The sequence below is a fragment of the Hyperoodon ampullatus genome, assembly GCF_949752795.1.
Source record: "Hyperoodon ampullatus genome assembly, chromosome: 2".
In the NCBI taxonomy this organism is placed as follows: Eukaryota; Metazoa; Chordata; class Mammalia; order Artiodactyla; family Ziphiidae; genus Hyperoodon; species Hyperoodon ampullatus.
This window is the reverse complement of record NC_136915.1, coordinates 152,235,518-152,242,654: the sequence shown is the minus strand read 5'-3', so window position 1 is coordinate 152,242,654 and position 7,137 is coordinate 152,235,518. Positions and strand designations below refer to the sequence as shown.

The 7,137-nt window shown below is 40.8% G+C and overlaps 1 pseudogene across 1 annotated transcript; it reads right to left on the bottom strand.

The window, feature by feature from the left end:
- Positions 1–3,502: 3,502 nt before the first annotated feature.
- On the bottom strand, positions 3,503–3,908 carry LOC307049070 (small ribosomal subunit protein uS8-like; annotated as a pseudogene). Its single transcript has one exon. The product of its transcript is annotated as a small ribosomal subunit protein uS8-like (transcript).
- Positions 3,909–7,137: the final 3,229 nt, after the last annotated feature.

Here is a 7,137-nt window from a genome sequence, read left to right as displayed (position 1 = left end):
CTTCCTTGGTCATCCTGTATAAATTGCACATTCCACTCCTAATCCCCTTCATTTTTCTTCTTAATGCTTAGCACTCTCTAAAAAGTCATTTTTTTGTTGTTGGTGGTGGTTATTTCCTCCTTCCCCACTAAAACGTCAGTTCTGTGAGGGCAGGGCTGAAAGTTTTTTTGCTTTGCTGCTGTTGCTGTATACTGAGAACTTAGCAGTAGGTGTTCAATAAATATTTACTGAATGACTGCAACTAACAAGCATTGGATATTTTAAATAATTACTTATTTTTAAAGTGAATCCATTTCTTTTTTTAAAAAATTGTAAATTTCCTCTGCAAATATGATTTTCTAAACACTGATTTAGATATTATTTTAGATGACTGAGTGATGTCCTCTGAATGAACAAACAAATAACTAAATGTGGAATCCAAAGGACTTCATTCTTAGTTAAGAAGTCTATTATATGGATTTCTGAAAAATGAACTAATTGCATTGCTTAATATTCAGTACAACTCACTATTCATTATTCTGAGGCTTTTTTTTTTTTAATATCTTCATGAACCATGAAACCTTCTACATAGCTCACACACACACAACAAAAACCTGTTCAGAAAGGGAATCAGGGACTTCCCTGATGGTGCAGTGGTTAAGAATCCACCTGCCAGTGCAGGGGACACAGGTTCAAGTCCTGGTCCGGGAAGATCCCACATGCCACGGAGCAACTAAGCCCGTGCACCACAACTACTGAGCCCGCACGCCACAACTACTGAAGCCTGTGCGTGTAGAGCCCGTGCTCCACAACAAGAGAAGCCACTGCAATGAGAAGCCCGTGCACCTCGACGAAGAGTAACCCTCACTCGCCGCAGCTAGAGAAAGCCCGAGCACAACAACGAAGACCTAACACAGCCAAAAATAAATAATAAATAAACAAATAAGTAAGTAATCCAATGGATAGAATTTTATTTTATTTTTGATTCTTTTTTTTTTTTTTGAAGCATTATTGACCTACAACACATGTTAGTTCCAGGTGCACAACATAGTGATTTGATATTTCTACACATCTCAAAATGATCATCACCAATGAGTAGAATTTTAAACGGACCTTTCTTTACTTGCCCCAGTAGTACCTCCAATCCACATGTTCACAGTAAACATTCAGGTATCTGCAAACTTCTCACCCCCTTCCTGAAACCAAAAAGTGGCAAATTATATTAGGCTTCTTTTCCCCATTATCTAGTGAAGATTGGAGATTGTCTTCTGCCAGACTGGAAAGATAACGTTCCTTTCTGCACAGAGGCAGCTTCTTGAATGTACTCCTGCAGGGAGGCCATTCTTTCTGATTCTTTAGGCTCCATCTGTGTAGAGATAATTTGTCTTCTCTATGTCCTTAGCAAGAATGATTGGGGTTGGGAGTTGGGAGTCCTCTGAGTGTCCCGTATACCAGTTAGCATCTAACTTCCCTCCATGGTGGACTTCCCTGGCGGTCCAGTGGTTAAGACTCTGGGCTTCCACTGCAGGGGGCACAGGTTTGATCCCTGGTGGGTGAACTAAGATCCCTGTATGCTGCTCGGCGCCACCAAAAATAAAAAATAAAAAATTTCCCTCCACGCTTTTACCAGCTGGTGCCTATCTTATTCTTTTCCACCTTGTCATTTGTCTTCCCTGCACTTAACAAAGTTCTGTATCTGACACCATCATCATCTACATGGAACAACAACCAAGAGGATCTAGAATAGTGGAGAAGAGTATCAGATCTAGAGCCAGGCTACCTGGAGTTGAATTCCAACTTCAGTACTCACTAGCTGTGAGAACTTGGGCAATTTACTTAGCTGTTCTGTAATAGTGCATGCCTCGTTAGATTGTTGTTGTGAGGATTAAGTGAGTAAATAACACCTCGCACATGGTTTAGGCATTCTTTTTTTTTTTTTTTTTTTTTTGCGGTACGCGGGCTTCTTGCTGTTGTGGCCTCTCCCGTTGCGGAGCGCAGGCTCAGCGGCCATGGCTCACAGGCCTAGCCGCTTCGCGGCATGTGGGATCTTCCCAGACCGGGGCACGAACCCGTGTCCCCTGCATCGGCAGGCGGACTCTCAACCACTGCGCCACCAGGGAAGCTCGGTTTAGGCATTCTTAGTTACAGTTATTGAGATAGTCTACTATAGTGGTTAAGGATCCAGGCTCCAGAGCCAAATGACCTGGATTCAAATCCTAGCTCTTTGACTTACTAGTTGCATGACTTTGGACTAGTTACTCTGTGCCTCAGTTTCAACAGGGAAAATGAGGACAATATTCTTCATGAGATGGTAGTAAGAAATAAATGGCTAATAAATATAAAGTACTTAAATGGTTCTTTGATCTCTTATGTATAGTAATAGTAAAGTATTATCTGTAGCCATTATTATCAACTCATAGCTCCTCAAAGTCATATCCCATTCTTGTGTTATCTTAGATTTGATCCCATCTTGTCTATTTAAACCTGCTTGGATTGTCCTGGAGCTACTCCAAGCTTTTTTAGACGGAATTTATGGTGGTAAAGTCCCTACCTGGAAGATGCTCTGAGGATGTCCCTAAAGGGCAGTACACAATGGCATATACTAATTACCCTTAACCTCACAAGAAGGAGATTTCTTGTCATCGGAAGTGGCCAACAGTTGAATGGACCACCACGTGACATATCTAGACAAGAGTTAGATGAAATCTGTGTTGGACTAGGTATGTTGTGGATAAGATTCCCAAACTCCATGGAAAAGTGAGCTATGTTAGATCTAAGATTTCTTCTGACTTTAAGTTTCTATGATTTATGAAAAGTAAGATATTTCCAATGAAAGGATTTGACAAAATTTGTATGCCTCTTTCAACAAAGTTCCATAAAGTAACAAATGGAGTACAGAAAGGGGAAAATTCAGCAGTATCTCTTTGTATTATCATTCTAATCTCTTAACCTTGACTCCTCTCTTGAGGCTTCAGTGGTAGATACTTACGTACCAGTTTAGGCATGAATCATACTTTATATCACGGATCTATAACATAACACGAAACTTAAGCTCTGCCAGAGAGGACAGTACTGAGAACGTCACTTGGCTGGGAGTCAAGGTGAGTTTGAGCTACATTATGGATGTGAAATGCCAAGTCAGACCAATTTGAATGAGTAATAGTTCAGTGATATGAGATCTGAATGACACCCAGGAGCCAAGGTCCAAGATACTATTAAGAGCGACGTGGCTATTCCTGAGCAAAGGTTTCCTGAAGTCTAAGAGGGTAAGATACAAACCAGAACAAGGTCCCTAGATGGAAAATCCATGTTTCATGGAGAGGGGTAAATTCTAGCAACATTGTTTGCAGTTGGCACCACTATTACCATGTCTGTTCACCTGAGTGGCCAAGGCAATGCTGTTCTACGCTGTGGAAAGGTTGAGTTGGGAATAGAGGCATGGAGGAAGCTGGAAATCAGAATCCTCCCATGGTGTACTTTTCCCCCCATTGAAGTGATTTATCTGTATCTATATGTTACATTCCTAGAAAAAGAATCCTAAGGATTTTCCCTTATGTGTGTTTTTGTCTTGCTTCCTCTTGGTCCATGATGCCAGTTAAGTTCATCAGCACAATGAAACCAAACTGACAGGATAGGAGCAGATTATTCTGCCATTTTTCTAGATCTTTGAGTTACACACCTAATCTAGGGCTGATCACTCCACACTTTAACTGCCCAGGAGGTTCACAATTCTCCCAGCTCTGTGATCATCAATGACTTCGAATTTACCAATGTCACCATGCTTCAACATCAGTTAGAAACCAGGCAATGACTTTGAAGCAATGCCTAGTAAGGATTTGACATTTGGGCCTCTTTTTGGCATTGTTGATGCTCCTGAGAGCATCAGCCAGGACATTCATGCCTACCATTGTAGTGGCATGGAAAGATGGTGGAAACCATGTGTACATTTTTGTGCAGGTGTGCTAGGGATTTAATTCTGAAGTGGGAAGAGCGTTCCGCCCTAAAACATCTCCACAGATTTACTAAATTAGATCCTGCCTCTCCTAATCTGGCTTAAAATTTGCCTGTTGAGTGATTTAAGTATAACCAATGTCAAATCACACTAAATTATCCATACTACATCTTGCTCCTCTTCCCTTTACCTGAATCAGTTTATCAGATTTGGCATGTTGGTTTTAAAGATGGTGAGATTCATAACGACACATTTAAAGAAGAGATATCCATTCACACATTTACCCCTGATGGCTCCCCTACCCCCAGCCATAGTCATTTGAGCTTATTTTGTTTGTTTTTTAATGTTAAGGGAGCATTTTGTGCTCAGGAAAACAAAACAAAACATGGTTACTTGTGTTTAAATCAATACAAAATTTATTAAAGTTGCTAATTTCAAATTTCAATCTCAGCTTCAGTGACATCATGTAGGTAGCATGAAATTGACCATAATGGGAATATGTACACAGTGAAACTGGCAAATGCTACATCTACCAATGCACCACTGCTAAAAATCTAACAAAACAAATCATCCAAAGTATTTTAAACACTACTTACAAACTTAATACGTCCAAAATTTTTGATTAAAACAAATTTTCTTAAACAGTGAAATACTGTTTGCAAAGAAACTCTTTTACAGCTGTGAGATAATAGAAATATATATATATATCGGTCTCTGTCACCGCCCCTCACCCCATTCCTGGCACAGATCTCCTAAAACCCTTGTAATTTCCTAATTGATAAGAGCACTAGGAGCATCTTTTGTTTTAATATTTGGTCTTTCTAGTTCCTAACACAGAGTTGATAAATCCCTTGGAATTTCCTGGGTGATAGCAGTGTCATTAGTCACTTTTAATGAGGTGACTCTTGGTGGGCTGCTGGATGGGGGCTGGCCACCAGAAAGACCAAGCCATGATTAGAAGCTTGGACTTTTCAGCCTCACTTCCCATTCTCCAGAGAGGAGAGAGGGGCTGGAAATGAAATTAATGATCAATCATGCCTACATGATGAAGCGTCCATAAAAATCCCAAAAGTACTGGGTTAGGAGAGTTTCTCTAACACCTGGTGAACACCTGCAGGTATGGAAGAGTGGTGCTCCTGTAGAAAACATGGAAGCTCCACATCCTTTCCCACATATCTTGCCCTCTGCATCTCTTCCATCTTGATGTTCATCTGTATCCTTTTATAATAAACGAGTAAACAGTAAGTAAACTGCTTTCCTCAGTTCTGTGAGCTGCTCCAGCAAATTAATCAAAACCAAGGATGGGGTCATGGGAACCTTGATTTATAGTCAATCAATTGGTCAGAAGCACAGGAGACAACCTGGACTTGCAATTGTCATCTGAAGTGGGGAGAGGAGCAGTTTTGTGGGACTGAGATCTTCACCTGTGGGATCTGATGCTATCTCCAGGTAGATAGTGTCAAAATTGAGTTGAATTGTTGGACACTCAGAGGGTGTCACAGAATTGCTTGACATAGAAAAAAATCCCACACGTCTGGTGACGGAAGTGTTGTCAGTGTGATAGTAGTGTCAGAGTAAAGAAGAAACACATGGGAGGAAGAGTTTTCCCTATACAGAGCTTTCCAATAAAAATACTACAAGTGGGGGACTTTGCTGGCAGTCCAGTGGTTAAGACTCCATGTTTCCACTGCAGGGGGCACAGGTTTGATTCCTGGTCAGGGAACTAAGATCCCGCATGCTGTGCGGATCAGCCAAAAATAAATACATAAACAAACAAAAGGACAAAATAAAAAACTACAAGTGGAATAGCAATTAAACATAAATTAAAATCACAAGTCTAGTAAGTCAGATTCTCTAATATATCAGGGTCTCTTAGCCATTCATACATTTAAACTAACAAAATTCATACTGATTATTATGATTACAAAAACATTACCAAAAATATTATATTATGATTACTTCATTTTCTTGTAAAGTAAGCAAAAAAATTAATAAACAGAAACCTCAATTAAATAGAGTTGGGAGACCAGCAGGGGGCGCTCTCACACCCTGAAGCAACAGCAGAACGCAACAGGAAGAAGAAAGACTCCTTTCCTGACAAGGACTCAGCCAATGAAAAGCCACGGACTCTGTCTACTATAGCCCTCCCAGCTTCTTTCTCCCCTCGATAAACGCATTCTCCTTTCCTTACTGTACAGGGAACTTGCATGTGGCTCGCCATGGTTGCAGACCCTGAATTGCGATTCTCTACTGATCTGAATAATCCCATCTTTGCTGGAAAAATATCTAGAGGTCTATTTGTTTCAGGCCAACAAGTCATGCAAACAAAGCTCAATTCAGTCCACTTTGTGAGACCAATACCATCTGGGTCCTCTTCCTTGCCTGCCTCTGGCTAAACTTCCCAACCATTTTATCTCCATTTTATCTCCTCCAGTTCTATTTTGGATTGGAATTCTTTCACACTACCATAGCAAGTCAAATTCCTCATGTCCAGGCTTGGGAGGGTGAGGTCGCTAAGACAGTGCCCCTTTGGTCAGGAGTGGTGAAGGAGCTGTGCATGGCTGAGTGTACAGAGTGGAGACAATAACTAGAGCAGAGGAGGACTGGCAGAGCAGAAAATAAATCACACCACATTAATCCTCGCAGTGCAGCCAGGATGCCATGTGCATGTTTATCATGCAATCGTCCTCATGATCTGCTAAGATATGCTCTCCATATTCTCTCAATTAGGCCTAACTACCCATCCTTTAGGGTCCAAGTCAGCTCAGTTCCCACCTCCTTCCTTAGTCTTTATCCATGACATGGAGCCCCTACAGACCTCTCTCTCTTCTGACCTCGTAGCACTATTAGAGCCAGTAGCCGAACTCTTCCTGGCAATGTTACTTAACTTCCCTTTGCATATTTTATCCCTTTTCTGGATTTGAGCTTGCTAAAGCCAGGGACTGTATCATATAGTATCTTATAACTCCCTCAGTACTTAAAAAGGCTTTTTATTTAGCAGTTCATGCCATATGGAATCACTTGCACCTAACCTGGTAAATGCTTTTAGGTGGCAGTGACTAACATTAGGAAGATAGCCTGCTCCATTATATAAAATTTTAAATTTTAATTTATATTACACATTAAATCAGGCCTTCTCTCCTTCTGAAATGTAACTAAACACAGTTTAAATTTAATTTTACATCGTTGGCCACAATTGTGCATGC